At 37.2% G+C, this 24,817-nt stretch overlaps 1 protein-coding gene across 4 annotated transcripts in view; it reads left to right on the top strand.

Annotated features, from left to right (window-relative positions):
• LOC129767894 (microtubule-associated protein futsch) overlaps positions 1-24,817 on the top strand; it is a 99,924-nt gene that overhangs the window by 33,124 nt on the left and 41,983 nt on the right. The window contains exon 1 of one of the 4 annotated variants that reach the window (XM_055769148.1): positions 14,461-14,574. The exons of 2 other annotated variants lie outside the window; for them this stretch is intronic. The gene's annotated coding sequence lies outside the window, so the exon portion shown is untranslated. Of the gene's footprint in view, positions 1-14,460; positions 14,575-22,385; positions 22,527-24,817 lie in introns of those variants that run through there. One more of the 4 variants, XM_055769152.1, reaches the window with a different exon arrangement.

Raw genomic sequence — 24,817 nt, 5'->3', positions numbered from 1 at the left:
TTGTCACAACATAATGTTTAAATTATTTCCGAGAAAATTCGAACTTCTGAGTTAATATAAAGCATTTTTCCATCGTCTTTGGTAGCGTTGTTTAACCGCGAGCAACATCTTCATTGACAACTCTACACGAGCTGATGATTGCGCCGGCTAGTGTTCATTCTATCCTGGATTCCTCTAGCCGAGAAAGACGCACCACGCTAGATATGGGATACAAACTAGGGGGGCGTTGCTGATTAACGGTCAGCTGCATCCCAATAGGAAGTATCCCGTGTCGGGCACGAGTACAGAGCATTGAAGACAGCAACATCACAATTACGGAAACACTTGTAATACTAACCTCGAGCCAACCGCGAGTAATCGGTTACATATTACTAACATAGTTGTAAGCAAACATTGTCGAAATATTGAACTCCCGGCCCCGTTAGGCTGACGCCATATGAGCCTAAATAAAAATATATATTTTGGAATCATCTTCATCCTAAGGGATCATGAATGTTAACTTCCTAATCCTCACCAGATAGGAGCCGACAATTTCGACGTGACGGCACTGCCAATAATGGTTTTTCGCGGAGTGGAAGTTAAAGTGAAGAGGAAGATTCGTACAACCCCATTATATTATATTATATTATATTAGCTCCGAACAGTTAACGTTGTCAGACAACAAATCGAATACAGTCGCTGGATTTTGGTTCGTCTCGCTAAAAACGGTTCCAAGTCAATCAGTCTACAACGATGATTATAGTCGGGTCAATTGGTCGGATCGTCCCATTGTACTAGAATGGCGCCGCGTGAATGTAATCGTTTGGCACTTGCTAAAGATCAGTTTCATGCCGTTGTCTGCACACTGATATCAATCCACCCACGCCGTCTATAGCCTACAGCTATAGCTATTTTCCTGTAAATTTAAAGATCGTCGATATACAGTTGCTTACCGGATTTCATTCATACGGTGAGTACGTATGAACTTTTATGAACAGAATGAATATCATGATATGTCGAGGAGGTGGGGAGAATACGGACATGTTAAGATGAACTTCAATTGTATTCTGTAAGCTCATGTTCCTTGAAATTCAGTGTACTGTTTTTCTAATTAATCGGATAGATATTTTGCAAAAAAAAAGTGTTTTTCAATGTTTTTTGATGAACTCAAATACACTATGCATCAAAAATACACCTTTTTTGATCGATGCAGGTTAAATGGACTTATAAATGGAAATACGGACAGGTTAGAGGAATGAGCCCAGAAACGTACGCTCACCTCAGCGCAGTTTTAAATAGGATTATCGGAATCTTCAAGGCATCCGTGTCTTCTTCTTGCTCTTCTTTTTTTCTTCTTCAATAGCGGTAAGGTTCCTAGTGGAACTGAGTTGACCCTATCAACAAATCTATGTTCATTCGTGATTTAGCGAAAAAGGCTAGAACAAATATTTCAATGATTCAACGAATAAGAATAAGAAGTATAAGGTACACAAAACGTCTAAAACACTGCTGTACAAAAGCCTCGAGCGAAAAATAGAGTCCGAAAGCTATACAATCGAATTTTGCAGCATCCGGACGTTTGCATTCTGATGGATGGCGAAACATATGTGAAAGAGGACAGAAGCTGCTCGTGTGGCAGGCGATTTTTTCTTGCGGTTTGAAGTCATCCACCTTTTAGATCAAAGGAACAATTAATGCCGATATGCACCGCACTGAGTTTTTGTAGAAACTATTGCTCCCATTATATACAATGCATAGTACCCCTCCATTGTTCTAGCCGGATATGACATCTACACACTACTCAAAAGCAAGTTTAAAATGGCTACAAGAAAATGCTGTAGAATACATTGAAAAAGATATCAACCCACCGAATTGTCCACAGCTTCGTCCTATCGCACGCTACTGGGTCATCGCAAAGCGGATATTCAGGAAGAATGGTATGGGACGCGAGACCATGAAAGAATTCAAAAAGAATTCGGGTGCTGCGTCTATGAAATGTGATATTACCACTGTGCGAAACCTCATGGAAGGGATCAAATCAAAGGAAGTTACGTTAAATACTTATTACGGAAGTTTGTGAAATACTTATTTTTTCATTTGTTCTTCACTGTGAGCTATTACTCAAAGACTCTAAATACATTATCAAACTGTTTACATTTTTTGATTACATCTATATACAGTAGGGTGGCAATGGATGTATGGAAAAAAATTCATCATCGAATTTAAAAAAACAACCATGTACATTTTGTGTATTGACCGAAAAAATGACCTGTGCAAACTTTTAGCTCAATCGGACATGATTTGGGGGTGCCTCAAAGCACTAAAAGTTTTGATTTTCTGGCCACCTATGCTCAAGTCCCAAAAGGTTGATTTTCGACCAAATTTTTTTTTCAAGATATCACCAGATCTACCTACTCCTCCCATGGGAGGGTTTCGAGGATCAAACAATCAAAAGTTCGAGAGCTTTGAGGCACCCCTAAATGTTGTCCGATTGAGCTGAAATTTTGCACAGGTAATTTTCTTGCGCCAATAAACAAAATGTACATGGTCGGTTTTTGAAATTTGACATGACCATTTTCGCTGCCACCCTAATATACACTCATTCCATGCCAAACCGATATAGTGGTTCTCAGATTTCCATGAAAAGTGATAGTTTTGTTCAACTTTTTCCCAAAAATGACTTTTTTCAAAAATATATAACTTTTCAATCACTGAACCGATTAAGATGATCGACATATCATTGAAGCCAATGAGCTAGCCTTTTGTTAAAAAATATTGGATTTGCAAAAAAAAAGGATTTTGTTTTCGTAATTATTGATTGTAGTTGTTTTTCGTTGTCTTCATGGCTTTGGACTAGACGGCACTATATTTTTTTATACTTTTCCTTGAGGATTTTTTACATAACATATATCGATATTAGAGATGTTTTTTTTCGTTTTTGAGATATGATTTTTCAAAGTTAACCGGTGGACCAAAAGTCATTTTTCCCCTTTTATCCAAAAATGACTTTTTGCAAAAAATTATAACATTTGAACTACTGAACCGATTAAACATAGGAATATTGAACGAAGACTTAAAACATCTTAAATTTGAAAATCATATCACAAAAACGAAAAAATACCATCTCTGATATCGAGATATGTTATTTAAAATATCGCTTTTCAGAAAAAATATAAAAATAGATAGCGCCCTCTATCCTTAACCGAGAAAACTATGAAAAACTGAAACTGAATCAATAATTACAAAAACGAAAATCATTTTTTTCCCAAAAGTAATTTTAATTTTTCAAAGAGAACTAACTCATAAGCTTCATTTTGATATGTCGATCATCTGAATCGGTCCAGTAGTTCAGAAGTCACCCTAAAATGGAAATGTTCACCCTAACGAAAAAAAATCAAAAATACGGGTCCAACGTTTTGTGATAAAGAACAAAATTACCACTTTTCACGAATATCTCATAACCATTGTATCGGTTTCACATGGAATGGCTGTATAAATAAAAATGATTTGGTGTCCGTTCCTCACGATTTAACTCGAGAACGGAGCAACGGATTTGAACAGTCAATATCAGGTTTGATGCATCTAAGTCTGCATCAGATTTATATGCCAAAAAATCATGAAAACCATTTGGAAAGATGAAAAATTGGAGTAATTTTTTTAGCAAATTTTGTAGGGTAAATGATCTTGGTTTGTCCGATTTGGGGTGTTTTTACGCAACTAGTAAATGCAAATCGATTTTTTTTCTTCAGAAAATCACATATAATCGATACGAGTTTGGGTTTGTTGAAAAGCCCCAAGTCTCTAGTTGCTAATACTGCCATAAGGCGTTGAAATTATTCAAATTTTTATGTATATTAACGATTTTCCTCAAAGAGAAATTACGATCATGGTTTGACCAATAAATGATCATGGTTTGTCCGGCTTTAGAAATCACCATTTTTGAATGAAAACACACGAATTCTCAAGTAGGGTAAATGATCTTGGTTTGTCCAATTTGGGATGTTTTTACGCAACTAGTAAATGCAAATCGATTTTTCTTCATGAAAATCACACATAATCGATACTAGTTTGGGTTTGTTGAAAAGCCCCAAGTCTCTAGTTGCTAATACTACCATAAGGTGTTGAAATTATTAAAATTTCTATGTTTTTCAAGCTATTTTCCTGTAAATTTAAAGATCGTCGATATACAGTTGCTTACCGGATTTCATTCATACGGTGAGTACGTATGAACTTTTATGAACAGAATGAATATCATGATATGTCGAGGAGGTGGGGAGAATACGGACATGTTAAGATGAACTTCAATTGTATTCTGTAAGCTCATGTTCCTTGAAATTCAGTGTACTGTTTTTCTAATTAATCGGATAGATATTTTGCAAAAAAAAAAGTGTTTTTCAATGTTTTTTGATGAACTCAAATACACTATGCATCAAAAATACACCTTTTTTGATCGATGCAGGTTAAATGGACTTATAAATGGAAATACGGACAGGTTAGAGGAATGAGCCCAGAAACGTACGCTCACCTCAGCGCAGTTTTAAATAGGATTATCGGAATCTTCAAGGCATCCGTGTCTTCTTCTTGCTCTTCTTTTTTTCTTCTTCAATAGCGGTAAGGTTCCTAGTGGAACTGAGTTGACCCTATCAACAAATCTATGTTCATTCGTGATTTAGCGAAAAAGGCTAGAACAAATATTTCAATGATTCAACGAATAAGAATAAGAAGTATAAGGTACACAAAACATCTAAAACACTGCTGTACAAAAGCCTCGAGCGAAAAATAGAGTCCGAAAGCTATACAATCGAATTTTGCAGCATCCGGACGTTTGCATTCTGATGGATGGCGAAACATATATGAAAGAGGACAGAAGCTGCTCGTGTGGCAGGCGATTTTTTCTTGCGGTTTGAAGTCATCCACCTTTTAGATCAAAGGAACAATTAATGCCGATATGCACCGCACTGAGTTTTTGTAGAAACTATTGCTCCCATTATATACAATGCATAGTACCCCTCCATTGTTCTAGCCGGATATGACATCTACACACTACTCAAAAGCAAGTTTAAAATGGCTACAAGAAAATGCTGTAGAATACATTGAAAAAGATATCAACCCACCGAATTGTCCACAGCTTCGTCCTATCGCACGCTACTGGGTCATCGCAAAGCGGATATTCAGGAAGAATGGTATGGGACGCGAGACCATGAAAGAATTCAAAAAGAATTCGGGTGCTGCGTCTATGAAATGTGATATTACCACTGTGCGAAACCTCATGGAAGGGATCAAATCAAAGGAAGTTACGTTAAATACTTATTACGGAAGTTTGTGAAATACTTATTTTTTCATTTGTTCTTCACTGTGAGCTATTACTCAAAGACTCTAAATACATTATCAAACTGTTTACATTTTTTGATTACATCTATATACAGTAGGGTGGCAATGGATGTATGGAAAAAAATTCATCATCGAATTTAAAAAAACAACCATGTACATTTTGTGTATTGACCGAAAAAATGACCTGTGCAAACTTTTAGCTCAATCGGACATGATTTGGGGGTGCCTCAAAGCACTAAAAGTTTTGATTTTCTGGCCACCTATGCTCAAGTCCCAAAAGGTTGATTTTCGACCAAATTTTTTTTTCAAGATATCACCAGATCTACCTACTCCTCCCATGGGAGGGTTTCGAGGATCAAACAATCAAAAGTTCGAGAGCTTTGAGGCACCCCTAAATGTTGTCCGATTGAGCTGAAATTTTGCACAGGTAATTTTCTTGCGCCAATAAACAAAATGTACATGGTCGGTTTTTGAAATTTGACATGACCATTTTCGCTGCCACCCTAATATACACTCATTCCATGCCAAACCGATATAGTGGTTCTCAGATTTCCATGAAAAGTGATAGTTTTGTTCAACTTTTTCCCAAAAATGACTTTTTTCAAAAATATATAACTTTTCAATCACTGAACCGATTAAGATGATCGACATATCATTGAAGCCAATGAGCTAGCCTTTTGTTAAAAAATATTGGATTTGCAAAAAAAAAGGATTTTGTTTTCGTAATTATTGATTGTAGTTGTTTTTCGTTGTCTTCATGGCTTTGGACTAGACGGCACTATATTTTTTTATACTTTTCCTTGAGGATTTTTTACATAACATATATCGATATTAGAGATGTTTTTTTTCGTTTTTGAGATATGATTTTTCAAAGTTAACCGGTGGACCAAAAGTCATTTTTCCCCTTTTATCCAAAAATGACTTTTTGCAAAAAATTATAACATTTGAACTACTGAACCGATTAAACATAGGAATATTGAACGAAGACTTAAAACATCTTAAATTTGAAAATCATATCACAAAAACGAAAAAATACCATCTCTGATATCGAGATATGTTATTTAAAATATCGCTTTTCAGAAAAAATATAAAAATAGATAGCGCCCTCTATCCTTAACCGAGAAAACTATGAAAAACTGAAACTGAATCAATAATTACAAAAACGAAAATCATTTTTTTCCCAAAAGTAATTTTAATTTTTCAAAGAGAACTAACTCATAAGCTTCATTTTGATATGTCGATCATCTGAATCGGTCCAGTAGTTCAGAAGTCACCCTAAAATTGAAATGTTCACCCTAACGAAAAAAAATCAAAAATACGGGTCCAACGTTTTGTGATAAAGAACAAAATTACCACTTTTCACGAATATCTCATAACCATTGTATCGGTTTCACATGGAATGGCTGTATAAATAAAAATGATTTGGTGTCCGTTCCTCACGATTTAACTCGAGAACGGAGCAACGGATTTGAACAGTCAATATCAGGTTTGATGCATCTAAGTCTGCATCAGATTTATATGCCAAAAAATCATGAAAACCATTTGGAAAGATGAAAAATTGGAGTAATTTTTTTAGCAAATTTTGTAGGGTAAATGATCTTGGTTTGTCCGATTTGGGGTGTTTTTACGCAACTAGTAAATGCAAATCGATTTTTTTTCTTCAGAAAATCACATATAATCGATACGAGTTTGGGTTTGTTGAAAAGCCCCAAGTCTCTAGTTGCTAATACTGCCATAAGGCGTTGAAATTATTCAAATTTTTATGTATATTAACGATTTTCCTCAAAGAGAAATTACGATCATGGTTTGACCAATAAATGATCATGGTTTGTCCGGCTTTAGAAATCACCATTTTTGAATGAAAACACACGAATTCTCAAGTAGGGTAAATGATCTTGGTTTGTCCAATTTGGGATGTTTTTACGCAACTAGTAAATGCAAATCGATTTTTCTTCATGAAAATCACACATAATCGATACTAGTTTGGGTTTGTTGAAAAGCCCCAAGTCTCTAGTTGCTAATACTACCATAAGGTGTTGAAATTATTAAAATTTCTATGTTTTTCAACGATTTTCCTTGAAGAAGAATTATGATTATGGTTTGACCATCTCTGATCATGGTTTGCCCAAAAAATGATCATGGTTTGTCCGGTTTTAGAAATCTCCATTTTTGAATGAAAACATTCGAGTTCACAAGTAGATGTTGCATTTATCATTCCTTGAGTTTACTCTCATCATATTGATTCATTCATAATTTAGGCTTTCTTCGGAATATTGCCTTTTCTTGGGCATTTTAGAAGTGTTCACCTCAACACACTCAACACAGAGAAACTTTATTTCTGCTATCCGCGAAGGACACAATAAACAAACTGCAGCGCGCCAAGCGGTTGCCATAGAAATCATGTGGACAAAACAACATTATTGAATTGGACAACTCATGATCAGAATTGAGTTCATCAAAATGCGGTAATTTAATGGTTTAGCTATGTAAATCTGATACAAATGGTGAGCAAGCATGATGTTTACAATATTTATAAGTGTTGTAATCCAGAAAAGGTCTGAATACGTGCCAAATAATCGTCTGGTGATCGATTAAAAGTTAGCTCGAATGAGGGGCGCATTGACACAAATAGAAGGTGTATTTTATAATCCTTTAAAACATGTGATTTCGTAAAAATATACTATCAAACTACTATAAATTATGTAAAAGGCAATTTCATTTATATGTTTCGAAACATTCGAAGGCCTTATTTGACACAGGAGCGCTGAATTAGAGCATTCAAAAAAGTGGGCAAACCATGATCATATTTTCGACTGGACAAACCAAAATCATTTACCTTAGATGTTGCATTTATCATATTGCATATTTGCTTGAGTTTGCTGTCATCATATTGATCCATTCATAATTTAGGCTTTCTTCAGAATATCGCATTTTCTTGGGCATTTTAAAAGTGTTCATCTCAAGACACTCAACATAGAGAAACTTTATTTCTGCTATGTGCGAAGGACACAATAAACAAACTGCAGCGCGCCAAGCGGTTGCCATAGAAACCATGTAGACAAAACAACATTATTGAATTGGACAACTCATTATCATAATTGAATTCATCAAAATGCGTTAATTTAATGGTTTAGCTATGTAAATCTGATACGAATGGTGTGCAAGAATGATGTTTACAATATTTGTAAGTGTTATAATCCAGAAATGGTCTGAATACGTGCGAAATAATCATCTGGTGATCGATTAAAAGCTAGCTCAAATGAGGGGCGCATTAACACCAATAGATGGTGTATTTTATAATCCTTTAAAACATGTGATTCCGTAAAAATATACTATACAAATAACTATAAATCATGAAAAGACAATTTTAATTATATGTTTTGAAACATTCGAATACCTGATTTGACAAAGGTGTGCTGAATTAGAGCATTCAAAAAAGTGGACAAACCATAATCATATATTCGACTGGACAAACCAAAATCATTTACCTATCTATATACAGCCCATCCATGCCAAACCGATATAGTGGTTCTCAGATTTTCGTGGAAAATGGAAATTTTGTTCTTTGTTGCAAACCATTAGACTCGTTTTTTTGGGGGTGACCATTTCCGTTTCAGGGTGGTCCGAAAAATCATTTTTTTCCACTTTTTTCTAAAAATGACTTTTGAAAAAAAATCATAACTTTTGAACTACTGAGCCGATTTAGATGATCGACATATCAAAATGAAGCTTATGAGTTAGTTCTCTTTGAAAAATTAAAATTACTTTTGGGAAAAAAAATTGATTTTAGTTTTTGTAATTATTGATTCAGTTTCAGTTTTTCATAATTTTCTCGGTTAAGCATAGAGGGCGCTATATATTTTCATATTTTTCTGAAAAGCGATATTTTAAATAACATATCTCGATATCAGAGATGGTATTTTATTAAAGCCAATTAGCTGATCTTTTTTGAAAAAATACCAGAGTTGCAAAAATTGAATTTTGTTTTCGTTAAATATTATTGATTGTATTTGGTTTGGACATGGTCTCGGGACCAAAGGCGCTATATTTTTTAATATTTTTTTTGGAAAGCTGAGAATTTTTTACATAACATATCTCGAAACCAGAGAGGCGTTTTTTTTTTGTTTTTAAGTTCATTCGACCGTGGATCGATCTCCATCACTGATGATTGTTGCGTGAACGTAGTTATTCTAGAACAACACAAAGATGACTATTGGGGGCCCTGAATTTTGAACTCATGATCGATCGCTTAGTAAGCAAACGCGCAACCAGTGTGGCTGCGAAGACCCCCACAAAGATTGGTTCGTATCACTTGAAAAAACTAAGATTTTCCAGAGAATGGAAAAATTCAAGTTTTAAACGAATCATTCTGCTAGAGTAACGATCTTTGGCTTGGTGGCGTCTCATGATTTCATAATACCTCCTGTGTTTACTGATGTTGACACTAAGAGCAACACAAACCAAGTTAAGTTTGGTATTTTGAAAAACCAGGTGCTCTCCCGTATGGATGCCTACTTTTGTTCTGAGCAACACGTTGTTCTACAACCGAATGAGGCGCATTGCCTTACATTTAATCGGACTCAACACTGGCTGATGAAAATATGGAGTTTTGGTGGAAAGATTCATGACCAATCGGTTGCCCGGATCTCAATATTTTATCCCAAGGTCGACTCCCTGAAGTTACATATACAACGGACATAACAGTTCAGAAATCGCCTCGCCGAAACATGAATGGGAGTCATATAACTTGTTTGAATGAACCAAATAAACATGATTTAACTCTAAAATGTGGATGAAATTAATTTTTTTATTCGATACGATTATTTTTACAGGCATTTTTACATAGTTTTAAGAAAAGCCAAACTTTTAGTTATATTTTTATACTAATTTGAATAAACATTTTTCCTTAGTTCAATGGTTAACACGTTAAGTCCCGATTTTTTCTTCCTGCGCTTCCCATTCAGCGCGCATCAAGAACGGTTGCACAATATCAGTGTCGGTTCCAGCCTACAAAGATACTTATTGTATAAATAGAAAACAGTCACAGATTCGACTAGAAAGTAGTCACATTTTGTAAAACATCCGAAAACAAACCGTATATATTTTTATTTTCTTATTTCGTAACTGTCAGTCCCAGTCAATCAGCGCTTTCCTACCAAAAAGCTCTACGTCGGCCCCTAGGGACCGACGCTGGGCTCAACGTGTTAATAAGATAGGAAATCGATTACTCGCTGTCGACTCGAGTTTAGAAGGGTGACATTTTTTCTTTAGGAAAAGGACATGATATAAGGTGATTGTAACAATGTTGATGATAACATTAAATTCTTCAATCTCTTCTTATATCTATTATTTATTTACATTTCAATTTATTCTACTTTTAATAAGAAGAGAACCGACTGCTCGCGAAAGAAGGAAAGGAGAGTAGAAGAATATAAGGACAATCACATACGAAAATCAATAACATTAAGAAAAACATAAATTTGAGACATGTAATCAAGGTCAAACGGATCCAATACATCTCTCACCGGCATATTATTCTGTCTTCCTCGGGCCCGAAGGCAGTATTGTAAATTCGATTTAGTGACAAAATACACATCGCACGACAGAACAACGTGCTCGAAATCGTGATAACCTTGGCCACAAACGCAGAGGTTGTTGTTGGCAAGATTGATACGAAAAAGTAATGTGTCTAACGAACAGTTTTGTGGACATTGGGCATGAGTCAGGAGAAGGTGCGAATAAAATCCCGGAGCAGTATAGTTGGTTCCTCTTTTCTAAATACAAATTACAAAATACAATTTACGTTTTTTCCTATCGGTTACTTTTCTGTCCGCCAATTCTCATTTTTATATAAACCTTTCCACATTTTATATGCTGAATTTTTAATCTGTTTGAATATTATTTGTTTTTTTAAATTTATATTTTGATATTGATATCCGATGTTACTTGTTTTGAGGCAGTAGTCTAGTCTAGAAATTTGAAATAGAAACAAATTTTTGTTCATTCATATTTCTATAGTTTAGGCATTCAAGAATATACCCTAGAAAGGACTTATCGAAAATCTCATTATTTATCGAGTTAGAACCATTTAAGTGATGTGGTATCTATCCTGGTACGGCCATGGCAATGAACTTCAGATACGTTTTTTCTCAAACTGGCGTACACGATAACTCAAGTTCTACTGAACCGATTCGTGCCGAATTCATATGGATACAATCTGCAGGCATCTCTCTATCGCATGAACCTCGAAAAATGATATTTTTAAAATTTTACTATTTTTAAAGAATCGGGAAACGTAAGAATAAACGTTTTAAACCGCATTTTTTCTTTCAAACAGCCGCTATTTTTTCAGAAAAGATGTTCATGCGATAGCGGCATCTTTACTGATTCAGAATCTGTTCGATTTTTTTGTTTCAGGTAACCAGAGGGGTTGGAATCGTGTACGCCATGGCACAATTTTTTTGAACCCCCTAACTTCATCAGCTTGTAACTATTCTAGTTGTGAATATTTTTTCTTAGTTCAATTTTTGTTTTGTTGTTAAAAGATAGATGAATAAATAATGATATAATGGATCGTAAAAATACTCTTTGTTTTAGTTTTACAGAGCTCGAAAAAACGTAAGCAATTCGTGTCTCTACACTAGAATACCCCTCTTAACACTCCAATACTCGCGCGAAGATCGTAATTTGTGTACTCTGGATTGTGCGCGTCTCAGTGTTATTGCTATTGTGTATCTTTAGGCGTTGTTGGTATTTATTTTAAAAAAATATATAATTGGGTGGAAAAACTCCAGAAAATATTTTTTCTTCAACTTCAATCAGTTTTAATATCCTTTTAATTCAGCCATTGATGCTCGATCTGTCAGACCTATACACGAGTATTCTACTTGACGATACTTCCCATTTATTTGGTATAAAATATTGTGAATACATTGATAGTTTGATGCATATTTATTACTCACACATTTAACTAGCTGTACTTGCGATAAAATTTCGAGAAAAGTTATCTGCTAATTGAAAACACTCTCTATTCTAGGCATCGCAAAATTTAGTGTTCACCTTAAATTTCTCAGAACAAATTAGTCTTGTGAGTAAGTTTCTTTGCGAATTAGCGTCCCTTTTTCATCAATGATTGGTGTCAACACTTAACCATTGCCTGGGCAGTGTTTTTTTATTGATGTTTGATTTTTTTTATCAAAATGGCAAGTTAGAGGAAAGCAGCAGAAATTATAACACGTACAATAATAATAAGTATGAATTGTCGTGGAAAGACATTGCAGAAAATAGCAGCTGCTGTTGGAAGAACCAACTCTACAGTAAATAAAATCATAAACAAGTGGAAATACGAAGGAACCATGGAAAATCTCCCGGTAGAGTACGCAAACGGATCCCATCTTCTAATGATGAACAGGTAATTGTTCGAACATTGCGAAAAGACCCTAAAAAACCATTCCTAAATTGACTACCGAAGTAGCCGGCATCATTGGAAGATCTGTCTGCGCAGACACTGACCGGAGAGCAGCATACAGGAACAATCTGAGAGGTCGTGTTGGCTGTGAAAAGTATATCATCTCAAAGGTGTTTATGAAAAAAACGACTACATTTTGCTAAGGCATATGTAAATAGACCTAAGGAGTTTTGGAACAAGGTCTTTTATACGGATGAGCCGATATCTTTGAATCGAATGGAAGACAGATGATGTGGAGGAAACCAAGAGCGGTGCCTCAGATTCAGCATTTGGTAAAACACTGCGGCAGTAGTTAGATAATGCATGGTACATTGGCGGCTTCTGGAACTGGAACCATGGTGTTTATCGATACGATGATGGACAAGATGGCTTAATTGATCTTCTTGAAACGTAACCTGCAGTCTCCCGGTCAGAATTTGGTCTCCCTCGTGATTACCACTTTCAACAGAATAATGACCCGAAGCAAACTGACTTCGTGGTGCTGGAATGCTTGCTCTATTATGTCCCAATCAACTCAAAACACCTCCGAAATCACCGAACTTGAACACTATTGAGTATACATGGTGGGAAATCAAGAACCATCCATCCATCCAAATCCAGGGAACGAAGTGAAACTCAAAACGACGATTACGGAGAACTCGGAGATACTTTCGTCTACAGTGACCAGAAATCTCGCCTAGATGCTTGCAGGAAGTGCTGGACGCCAACGGGGGGCCATACCAAATACTGGGAGATTGATTTTTGTTATCTATCACTATTTCTGAACTGATTTCTATTTTCGTATCAAGAAAAAAAATAACTGTACACTCAATTTTGTAACGTTTTAATTTGAGATTTTTTGTTTGTATTTTAAACATGAAGTAGAAATGTAACCATTTTGATTTTTTATTATCACTACATGAGATTAAAATGGATCGATTTTACGATGAACATAAGTCGCATTCAATTATTTATTTTTTAATTTTTTAACTCAACGATAACAAACCCGCACGAGTTGTATACTCAATTTTGCGATTGACTGTACGTTAACGTCAAGAACGCAATGAACAATCGTTTTTTAATGCACCAAAATATCGTTGAAAAAATAACACATAAATGATCAAATGAAAGCATAACAGGTTCCGTAATGCGCAAAAGTTCATTCTTATTTTCTCCTCATTTCCCACTGAGCGAACGCTCACAAAATCGCCTTTGATGACTTGAAGTTTCTGCTTGCTGTTGAGGTGCTACGCTCGTTTCAGTATTTCCGTTCCGTGTATTTCTACTTCGCGTTTCGCTTCACGGGACAGGTTAAATTTTATATTTCAAATAGCGCCTGATACTTCTTCAACCTCACACAAATGATGAGTCCTGTCAACATTTCCGACATTTTGTGTTAATGTAATATAATGAAAAATTAAATTAATATCATTAATATGTGAAAAACTTATATTAGGAATAATCAGGCTCGTAAAACGCCTAAAATACATTTAATTACATGTTACTAAATGCTCTAAATATTCATTCATATATTATTATAAATAGTTTAAATTCAATATGTTGTTCAGACCAAATGGATCAGACATCAAACTTCGGGTAGTGATCGGCAGCACTTCGGCTTGGATAACGAAAAACAAAGAACACGAAGCAAACATGTACTGGCAGCTGCTCCCTCGCAGTGCGACCAACTTGTTAGTATTAGTGCAGTACTGCTAAACAGAAGACGCGCTTGGCCGCTCGGGCCGTGCCTTGTGTTCAAAATTTTGCTTGACCCCACTGAAGTTATTTATTTCAACAACACCGTAATCTGCTATCCGGTAAGTCTTCGCTCGTCACTGTAACGCATTGCATACTATTGTTTCCCGGGAAGGACGTACGTGGGTCGGTGGAATATAACCTCAATAATTCACTCCACGTCATGTTGCGCGACTCACCATGCGACGCCTGCTTTGGTCGTCGTTGATTGTGGTGATGAAGATACGATGACGAAGTACATTCATCAGCATTGGCGGTGTGAGATAATATTTGCGAGAGTGTGAATTATTTTCTATGAAATTTTCCATTCAGCAGCAATTTTCCAGCAGCAGCAGCCATTTTTATATTTGACGTTATATTCAAGTTGCTTCTGCTTTTGCTATTTTGCAACCAAGTGGCTATCTCTCTCCAATTCCGCGGACACCCCGTGCTCACCATGTCATGCTCCATTTGGTCTAACCACCATGCTCGTCTCGTAACAGCCGTGTCCCCCTTCTTGAAGATAGGGCAAATAACCCCATCTTTCCACTCCTCCGGTAGCTGTTCTGTTTCCCAAATTCTGACAATCAGCCGATGCTGACAATTACAAGATTTTTTCCGGACCCATCTTGATAAGTTCTGCTATGAGAACGGTGCAGCTGTTGGAGTTCTTCACACTCCTCCTCTTCATGGCGGCGCTTCTTTTTCCTGTAGAGTTGGGTTTGTTGTCTCCGCTTCTGTCTATATCATTCCACGTTCCGACGGGTAGTTCGACGCAGAATTATCTCCCGCGCAGTGTTCTTCTCGTGTTAACACTTGCTTCATCATCGAACTACTCGTATCGCATTCTTCGTTTCACTTGTCCTAGGATGTTCTCCGTTACGCTGTTCATGGTTGTCATGCTCCAACAGTTCTCAAGAGAAGCTTCGTTAATTTTGTCCTCTTCCGGCAGTGCAGCTTCAAGCGAATGTGAGTAGTTTTCGGCGACATCGTCGTCGGACATAACATGATCTGCTTGTTTCAGTCGCGTGAGATTGTACCGTCGCGGGCGTCGGTACCGAATGTTGATCAGAACGGAGAGTTCTGGACGCATCTGAACCATCACTAGGTAGTGGTTCGAATCGATGTTGGCGCCTCGATAGGTTCTGACGTCAGTTATGTCCGCGAAATGCGATCGTGGTCGTTGTCGTGGAACATGGTCGATCTGAGATTCTGTTTTATTTGGTGACCTCCAAGTGTATTGGTGGAAGAATTTGTGTTGGAGGAAGGTACTACGTACGGTCATTTTCTTAGAGGTGGCGAAATCGATGAGTCTTAGGCCGTTATCATTTGTTAACTGGTGTGCGCTGTACATACCAATTACAGGTTTGAACTCCTCTTTACCGATCTGAGCATTGAAATCTCCGATGATGATCTTGTCATGCTTTGGGAAGCGTTCGTATTTGCGTGCCAGGTGCGCGTAGAATTCGTCTTTGTCATCATCGAGATTTGCAAGGTGAGGGCTGTGCACATTGATGGTGGTGATGTTGAAGAACCTGCCCTTAATCCTCAAACTGCACATTTTTGGGTTGATTGGCACCACACGCTTCATCATATTGCCCATCATAATGAAAGCTGTGCCTAGCTCGTTTGTAATGCCGCAGCTCTGGTAGATGGTATGATCATCGCGAAACGTACGTACTAGATCCTCTCCAACACACCAACACTCCTACACTTCCTGCAGCGCTGCGATGTCAAATTTGCGGTTCTTTAATAGTTCGGAAGGCACACGAGTACTTCCGATGAAATTGAGAGATCGACAATTCCACGTCCCGAGTTTCCAATCGTTAGTTCGTTTTCGTCTCCTGGGTCTATGTCGATTGATCTGGTTCGAATCTTCTTGTGTATCGTTCGTTGCTTGGTGCTTTTATCGGCGCGGCTTGCAAGACCTGTGACAAACCCCACTATCTCGCAGAAGTACTATCGTGATACTGCTGTTTTATGTCCCGAGTACCACCAGGACTAGGCAAAGACGCTTATTGTGCGATTCACATAGAACGTTACGGAGAAGAACGTCTACGTTCAGTCTACGTCTCCACCAATTCACACATGCAGTCAATGCTTCCAGCAGCCCGTCACGTCAAATGTCAAACGAATGATTTATTTAATGTTATTCATGGTGTCGCCACCTACAAAAATTTTAAATTGCTATGCCCTCTTTCGAACCAACATACCTAGAATCTGTCCTAAATTTTGAAAAATTCAATGAAAATCATTGAATTTAAATGCTTGAACCCCGTAGTCCGACCCTTATTCAACAATAATAATATATTAGGCTGTCAAAAAAGTCCTGCGGTATTTCCGCGAGGTGAAAAATTTTAAATTGCTATGCCCTCTTTCGAACCAACATACCTAGAATCTGTCCTAAATTTTGAAAAATTCAATGAAAATCATTGAATTTAAATGCTTGAACCCCGTAGTCCGACCCTTATTCAACAATAATAATATATTAGGCTGTCAAAAAAGTCCTGCGGTATTTCCGCGAGGTGTCGTTGTGAGCGCGTAGTTCTAGTTGTATTCATTGTATCGAGTCATACTATAGCTTGTTGGAAAGGTATTTTTGCGAGCTATAATATAGTCCTTGACAGTGTTTTGTTTGGTTAAGTCGTTCGTGAGTTATAGTGTCGCAAATATGGATCAAAATAAAGAGAAAATCCGACATATTTTACAGTACTATTATGACAAAGGCAAAAATGCATCTCAAGCTGCCAATAAAATTTGTGCAGTTTATGGACCCGATACAGTTTCCATTTCCACTGCACAACGATGGTTTCAACGTTTTCGTTCTGGTGTAGAGGTCGTCGAAGATGCGCCACGCTCCGGAAGGCCTGTCGTCGAAAATTGCGACAAAATCGCTGAATTAGCCGAGAAAGACCGGCATAGTAGCAGCCGTAGCATCGGCCAAGAGCTGGGGATAAGTCATCAAACCGTTATTAACCATTTGAAGAAGCTTGGATTCACAAAGAAGCTCGATGTATGGGTGCCACACAAGTTGACGCAAAAAAACATCTTTGACCGTATCGACGCATGTGAATCGCTGCTGAATCGCAACAAAATCGACCCGTTTCTGAAGCGGATGGTGACTGGCGATGAAAAGTGGGTCACTTACGACAACGTGAAGCGCAAACGGTCGTGGTCGAAGCCCGCTGAACCGGCTCAGACGGTGGCCAAGCCCTCATTAACGGCCAGGAAGGTTCTGCTGTGTGTTTGGTGGGATTATCAATTTTTCTTTTTTTTTCTTTATTATAGTGACTTTCAACACATTTCGGCTGGTTCATCACTTTTACTTCCACTTTTGGAAGAATGTCGGGAGTGAGAATTGAACTCGTGATCTCTGCGTGAGAGGTATGGATGTTACCACTACGCCAGATCGCCTCCACTGGGATTATCAAGGAATAATCTATTATTAGCTGCTTCCCTATGGCCAAACGCTCAATTCGTACCTGTACTGCCAACAACTGGAACGCTTGAAGGTAGCACTCATGAAGAAGAGGCCATCTTTGATAAACAGAGGCCGCATTGTCTTCCATCAGGACAACGCCAGGCCACACACTTCTTTGGTGACGCGCCAGAAGCTCCGGGAGCTCGGATGGGAGGTTCTTTTGCATCCGCCGTATAGTCCGGACCTTGCACCAAGTGACTACCACCTGTTTTTGTCCATGACGAACGAGCTAGGTAGTCAGAAGTTAGCCACAAAAGAGGCCTGTGAAAACTAGCTATCCGAGTTTTTTGCCAATAAGGAAGCGAGCTTCTATAACAGGGGTATTATGAAGTTGACATCTCGTTGGGAACAAGTCATCGAACAAAATGGCGCATAAGTCAAATATGAAAAACAGATGATTGTAACTAATTTTATGAACAAATGAAAATTCAAAAAAAATACCGCATGACTTTTTTGACAGCCTAATATATACTATTTCTCTCAGCTAGTCGCGAATGATTTTCACTCCGAAATTTGGAACTAAGAGATATGTTGGCATAAAAAGTACAAGAAGTTACTTATAATGCGACATGCCGAGGCACGAGGCATTGGACATTCGCGACTGGTGGCGACTTTCAATGTGGGGCCATAAATTGGCCCCGAACCCAATGTTTACAAAATGTCCAATTAGAGGTAAAAATGTTCAATTAAACGTGTTGCATCACAGATCTGTCCAATTAGCTGAATGTCGAATTAGATGTAAATTACTGTACAACCAAAATCAAAACAAAAGCCGAGACACAAAGCCCAGACAAAAACCCAAGGAACCGTTCCTCTCCGTCAATTGTTCTTTTCTACAAATCCTACCTGTCGTTCTCGTTGAAGGTATGCTGACGGGTCGTTACGTTGCCGGTGTATGTGAATGTTTTCATAATAATTGCATGGTAGAATAACTGACGTAACGTGACGTGACGGGACGTGAACGTGACGTGGATGTTGTATGTGAATCGCACTTATAGCGACATCAATTCGCTCAGAGCAGCTGTTTCCGGGTTTTCGTGGCTTTTCTTGGGGACTGGTAACGTCCATTGCTCATCTCACTAGATCCTAGACTGTTCCCCTGAACCAGTGCAAGCCAGAAAAACGATCTATGACGATAGAATTTCTAACCCGAATGGGAATTGAACCCGAAGCCCCCATCTTGGCAAGCGCAACGCTTACCACTAGACCATGGGAACCACTTTCATTGGTCATGGCTTTCTGATCACGATCTTACAGATTTAAAGTTGAATGATTTCAGTATTAGTAAAACATAGTTTCAATGCCGCATTGTTTTTCGTGTATAGGGTAGAGCGGGGCTAGTTGGTCATTTTTGAATAAATTTGGTTATAACTTTGCAGTACGAAGTTTTGCGTTAGAATGTTATGTATCACAATGAAGCTTATCTTTGACCCTGTCAATGGAAAATAACTAAAGAATCAATTATTCGACATTTTTCTTTTATTTAACGTCTTTATATTTCAGGATGAATTGCCCAACTAACCCCACACACGAGGTAAATTGGTCAATAATAGGCATGTTATTTTTGAGCAAATAATAAGCGTTTTCCATTAGAAGTTTCCTTCATTATAAATTAATTATTTGAATCAAAACAAAAACAGTTAACTAATATCATGTAGCAAGTAAAATACAAATTAATGAAAATTTCAAATTATCATCCTTGAAAATTAGTCAGACAATCTTTTCTAGCGATTTCGTCTCTCTTCCACTTTGTGGCGAACCAGAGATGGCAGGTTTGAAGACATGTCTTCATTTTGAAGGCATTTGTCTTCATTTGTGAAGACATTATGAAATATGTGAAGACATTTCAGTATGATAGCGTACGTGGATTTTTTTTTCCATGAAATTCTAACTTTTGGCCGAAAATATCGTCAAAAAAGTAGGGACTAAAGTCTCAGCGAACGAAGCGGTCTGGATACATATTGTCTCTAGAAGACATTGTCTCTAGAAGACACATTTGCGCTCGGAAATTCGAAAGATTGTGGCATTGAATTTCTATTATTTTGGCCCTACTATACAATAGATTAACCTAGATCTTTTAAACGATCACTTCACAAATTGACGGTTTTCCGTATTCATACCTTTTCTACAATTAGTTTCATGGATATGGTTTGAGTTACAACCAAAATTACAAAGCTGAAATAAGCAAATAGAGTTATCACAGTTCCGTTTTTGTGTGAAGAACTTTCCTCCGATATTATGGTGACATTTTCTCGTACCACGTCAAGACTTTTGAAAACAATCACCTGGCATCCCTGCGAAGCACAACCGCTTGCATTTGTTTTGATGACATTTGTACCGTTCGTCCCAAAGTATATAGAAATAGCTTCCAGGTATGCTACATTACTCTATGCATTATTGTGAGTTCTGATATTCAATGTAAGCGTTTATTATATTTAATGAAAATTTTACAGCCAAAAATATACATATGACAATTATATTGCAAGTGGTTTTTGTGGTGGTTGTCTCGTTTCAAATACACTGGGTTTAGCAGTAAAACATATGCTTTCTATATTTGTTTATAGCTTGCGTAATGGAACACGGCATACCTGAAAATTTTATATGCGTTGCTCTTAAACGAGCAATTTGTATGACCAACTAGCCCCTCTTTATATGAAAAAGAATATTCATGAAAATTCAATAAACATAATTTTAAAAGCGATTTCCATTAACACTCAAAGCTAATACGTACAATAAACCTTTGTTTTACGTTTGAGCCGATTTTTTCATGGACGCTCAGATTCCAAGATATCGTCACTGACCAACTTACAACTATGACCAATTAGCCCCGCCCTACCCTACATCTAATCTTTAGTCCTTTATTGCGTTATCCGCGACGACCGCGATGACCTCCGCGGATAATCGGTGCTCTACTGTATGGTTTTTTTTTCTTGCAGTAACATTGTTCCACATTTGGCATGCTTATTTACTTATCGTATGTACAATCAAATTCCACGCTTTGATTTGGATTTCATTCAATTTTTTTTTCATTGGATTTACTCATATTTTACTTACATTGGATTTACTCATATTTTACAGTTTACTCATTACGTCTCATCATCAGAGCTTTCTTACAAGACAATGTAACAATTGGCGGAAATAGTACATTAAAGTCAGTCATACTTTTCCCTGTCCTAACTTTCCATTGCGTTTACAAATTTTTATCGACTGGCTGAAGAATATGGATTTAAAAAAACATTTCAATCGATCGGCACATAGAAACAGCAGAGAATTATCCTGAATGTATTCTGTAGGCGTAGAGAGCGCCGCGTATGTGGGTTTGTGTGTGAGTACGATGTTGCAGCTGTATAGCTGGATCCCATTCCATAGATGTTATAATCTCCATTCCGCCTATCAGCCACCCCATTGTCGGCCCAGTTTTTTTTGTCGATTTCACCTTTGCTGAGGTTACAGATTTTACCAGATAAATTGTAAGACCCACGAAAATAAGGCTCTTTTTTGTTCGATATACCAATCGTTTGTAGGATTTTCTTTTTCTAAACTTCACAAATCAGGTTATAGATTATTTTGAACTTAAGCGTTTAAGGACGCATGTTTAGTTCAATCGTGTTGATAAATCCAGAAGATTAACTTCTAAGTAGGGTGGAATCCTTCAACGCTGTCAACCGCACGAGGGTTCCCACTGTAGAATATCTCATATCTGCTCTTCGGTTAATTGCCTGAACTCAGTTACCTGTTTTCATTCCATCTTATCATGATATAAAATCAGTTCAATTGTGATGGGAAAAAAGTATTATAAAAAGTAGATATTCAATGCACAAAATGTCGTTCTGAAATCTACATCAAAAATAATACAAAAACGATTAAATGAAAATATAACAGGTTTCGTAATGCGTCAAAGTTCATTTTCTCTCTATTTCCCGCTGAGCCAACATTCACCGAGTCCCCCGTGATGACTTGAAGTTTCTGTTTGCTGTCGAGCTGCTTCCATCGTTTCAGTATCTGCGTTGTACATGTGTTTCTGTTTTAGTATTTCATGTACGAGAGATTATTTAGATTAACTTTTATATATTTCATTATATTCACCAGTAGAGCCATCTGAACAAATGATGCTTGACTTATATGTCTGTTAACTTGTTCCGTGTCCTGAGTTAATGTAATATTCTAATAACATTAGTTTTACACATATTCAACACTATTCATGTTAGGAGGAGTTATGTTTGAAAAAAGGTTTAACTAGATGATGCGCTAAATAAACTATTACATTAGTTGTTTAAGTATTTAAACCTTAATAGCTAATTTGAACAAAATGGATCACCCATCAAACTTCGGGTGGTGATCGGTACAACTTCGGCTCAGATTGCGGGAACATGAAGAACACGAAACAAATGTGTGCTCTGGCGGTTGCTGCCTCACAGTGCGACCAATTTGCTTTAGTGTTAGTGCAGTGCTGATAAACAGAAGACGTTTTCTATCGCCCGGCCAGTGTGTCGTGTTCAGTGAATTGCCCGCACCCGTTAAAATTATTCCTTCGTCACCGCCATCTAGCATCCGGTAAGTTGGCTCTTTGCTTTAACGTGTAATAGACTATTGTTTACTGGTACACATGATGAAACGAGGGATTTGCGTTGGAGGGGCTAAATGCTGAATAATTTACTCCGCATGTTGCGCGACTTGCCATTTCTGAGTAAATTCAGCAACATTGGCAATGTGGATAAATGCCAGCCATTGAGTGAAATACAATTTTCACAGATTATTCATTATGGGGTTTGATTTTTTCGTTCGACTTGTAGTTGAGTACTTCAAACTGTAAAATATTTCCTTCCGATAAAAAAAGCTTATGGAAAATGCTCAATGATAATTTATAACATGATGAGCTTAACAATTAAAATCTTTTAGTATTTCTTTCATTGCGTTTCAATTGTGAATATACAGGGTGGGCCATTTAAAGTGGAAGGATTTGTTTTTGCAATAGCAAAGTAAAGAAGTGGAATTTTAAAATTTTTTTTTTTGAAATTCATTTATTTTGGTCCAAGGAGATTTGTTCTAACTACTTTTTGATTATGATATCTCGTAAATGACCGCCTCTGGCCTTGACCGCAAAATGTGCCCTTTTTTCGGCATTTTCCATCACTTTGCCCAATGTTTCGGCCGATATGGCAGCAATTTCTTGTCGGATATTGTCTTTCAGCGCAGCCAGGGTTCTTGGTTTACCAGTGTATACCTTGGATTTTAAATATCCCCATAAAAAAAAAGTCAGGAGGCGTCAAATCAGGTGATCTCGGTGGCCAGTCATAATCGCCGTTTTTCGATATTAATCTTCCGGGGAACATTTCGCGCAATAATTTGGTCGTGGCAGCCGCTGTATGGCATGTAGCGCCGTCCTGTTGGAACCAGTAATTGTCCAATTCATTTTCACGAACAAATGGCAATAAAAAATCGGTTATCATTGTCCGATAACGCTCCCCATTCACGGTTACCGTTGCTCCATTTTCGTTTTCAAAGAAGTACGGGCCGATGACTTTATCGGCATAAATGCCACACCACACAGTAACTTTTTGGTCGTAAAGAGGTTGCGTTTCGATGAATTGAGGGTTTTCAGTAGCATAAAACCGACAATTTTGTTTATTCACTCCTCCATTCAAGTTGAAATGCGCCTCATCAGACATTGTGATTTTTTGCCAAAAGCCACAATTGAGAAGTTATTTTGAATGTACAGCTGAACAATTTCAGCGCGTTGTTTAGGTGTGTATTGTTCCATGGTTAAAATTGTACTGAAATGACGCTTCCAACGCGGTATGACATTTGTTAATCTGACATCTCTGTCAAAAGTTATGGGGTTGCCAGATGCTTCCACTTTAAATGGCCCACCCTGTATTTCTTGGGAATTGTAGCTGTTTTGCGAATAAGAGAAAACAAAATTATACATTTCACTAAATTTTTGATTATTGTTGTACAAAAGCAAAAAGCAGAATCAATGTATGATGGCATGAAACGATGGCTAACAAAAAAATTTTCAATATTTTTTCTCGAAATTTTTCTATTTTTTGGGTATACAGTATGGTGCCAATGAAAATGGTCATCTCGGATTTCAAAAAGTTACCCCATAAAAAATGTTCACCACCCCAAACAAATACCCTATGCCGAATTTCAGCTCAATCGGACTAAAGGGAGAGTGGCGCAAAGTTTGAGTTTTTTGAAAATCGAAAAATCCAAGAAAATCTGGGTTTTCGAGAAAAAAATTTTTGATGCCAAATGTCTTAAAATTGTATGAAACGTCGAGATGTAGTGTCATCTCGAAAAAAAATTTCGTCAAAAATCGGAAATCTAAAATTTGTTTTGGGGTTCGAAACGAAAAGTATGGTTTTGGGTTATTTATTATAAGTATGGTTTATAGTTATTTCGATTTTTCTTTCGGAACTTGCTTAGAAGTGTTGATTTGCACGATAATATGTCTTATGCAAGATATTAGCTCATTCGGACTTCGTTTACTGGTGTCGCAGTTTTTTTAAAAACCAAAAAATCACCGGAAATCGGATTTTTAAAAAAATTATTTTGGTGCCAAATGTTTTAAAATCGCATGACACGTCGAGATTTACAGTTATCTCAAAAAATCGATTTTGGGTGATGCAATAAGAGGAACTCTAAAACGAATGGCAAAGAGAGCAAGTCTTGCCCAAAATTACGGAAACACAATCCAAACAGCACTAGAGCTTTATAATTGGGCAGTCTAACAGAATGACAAATGTATCACGTAGTTGAACTTCTGTTACGTGTCCAAAGAACAGCATACAAAAAAGGCAAGTGAACTCGAGGAACTATTCAATCACGCGAAAACAATATCG

The sequence above is a fragment of the Toxorhynchites rutilus genome, chromosome 2 (assembly GCF_029784135.1).
Source record: "Toxorhynchites rutilus septentrionalis strain SRP chromosome 2, ASM2978413v1, whole genome shotgun sequence".
In the NCBI taxonomy this organism is placed as follows: Eukaryota; Metazoa; Arthropoda; class Insecta; order Diptera; family Culicidae; genus Toxorhynchites; species Toxorhynchites rutilus.
The sequence above is the reverse complement of the archived record's forward strand: the minus strand, read 5'-3'. Positions and strand labels throughout refer to the sequence as shown.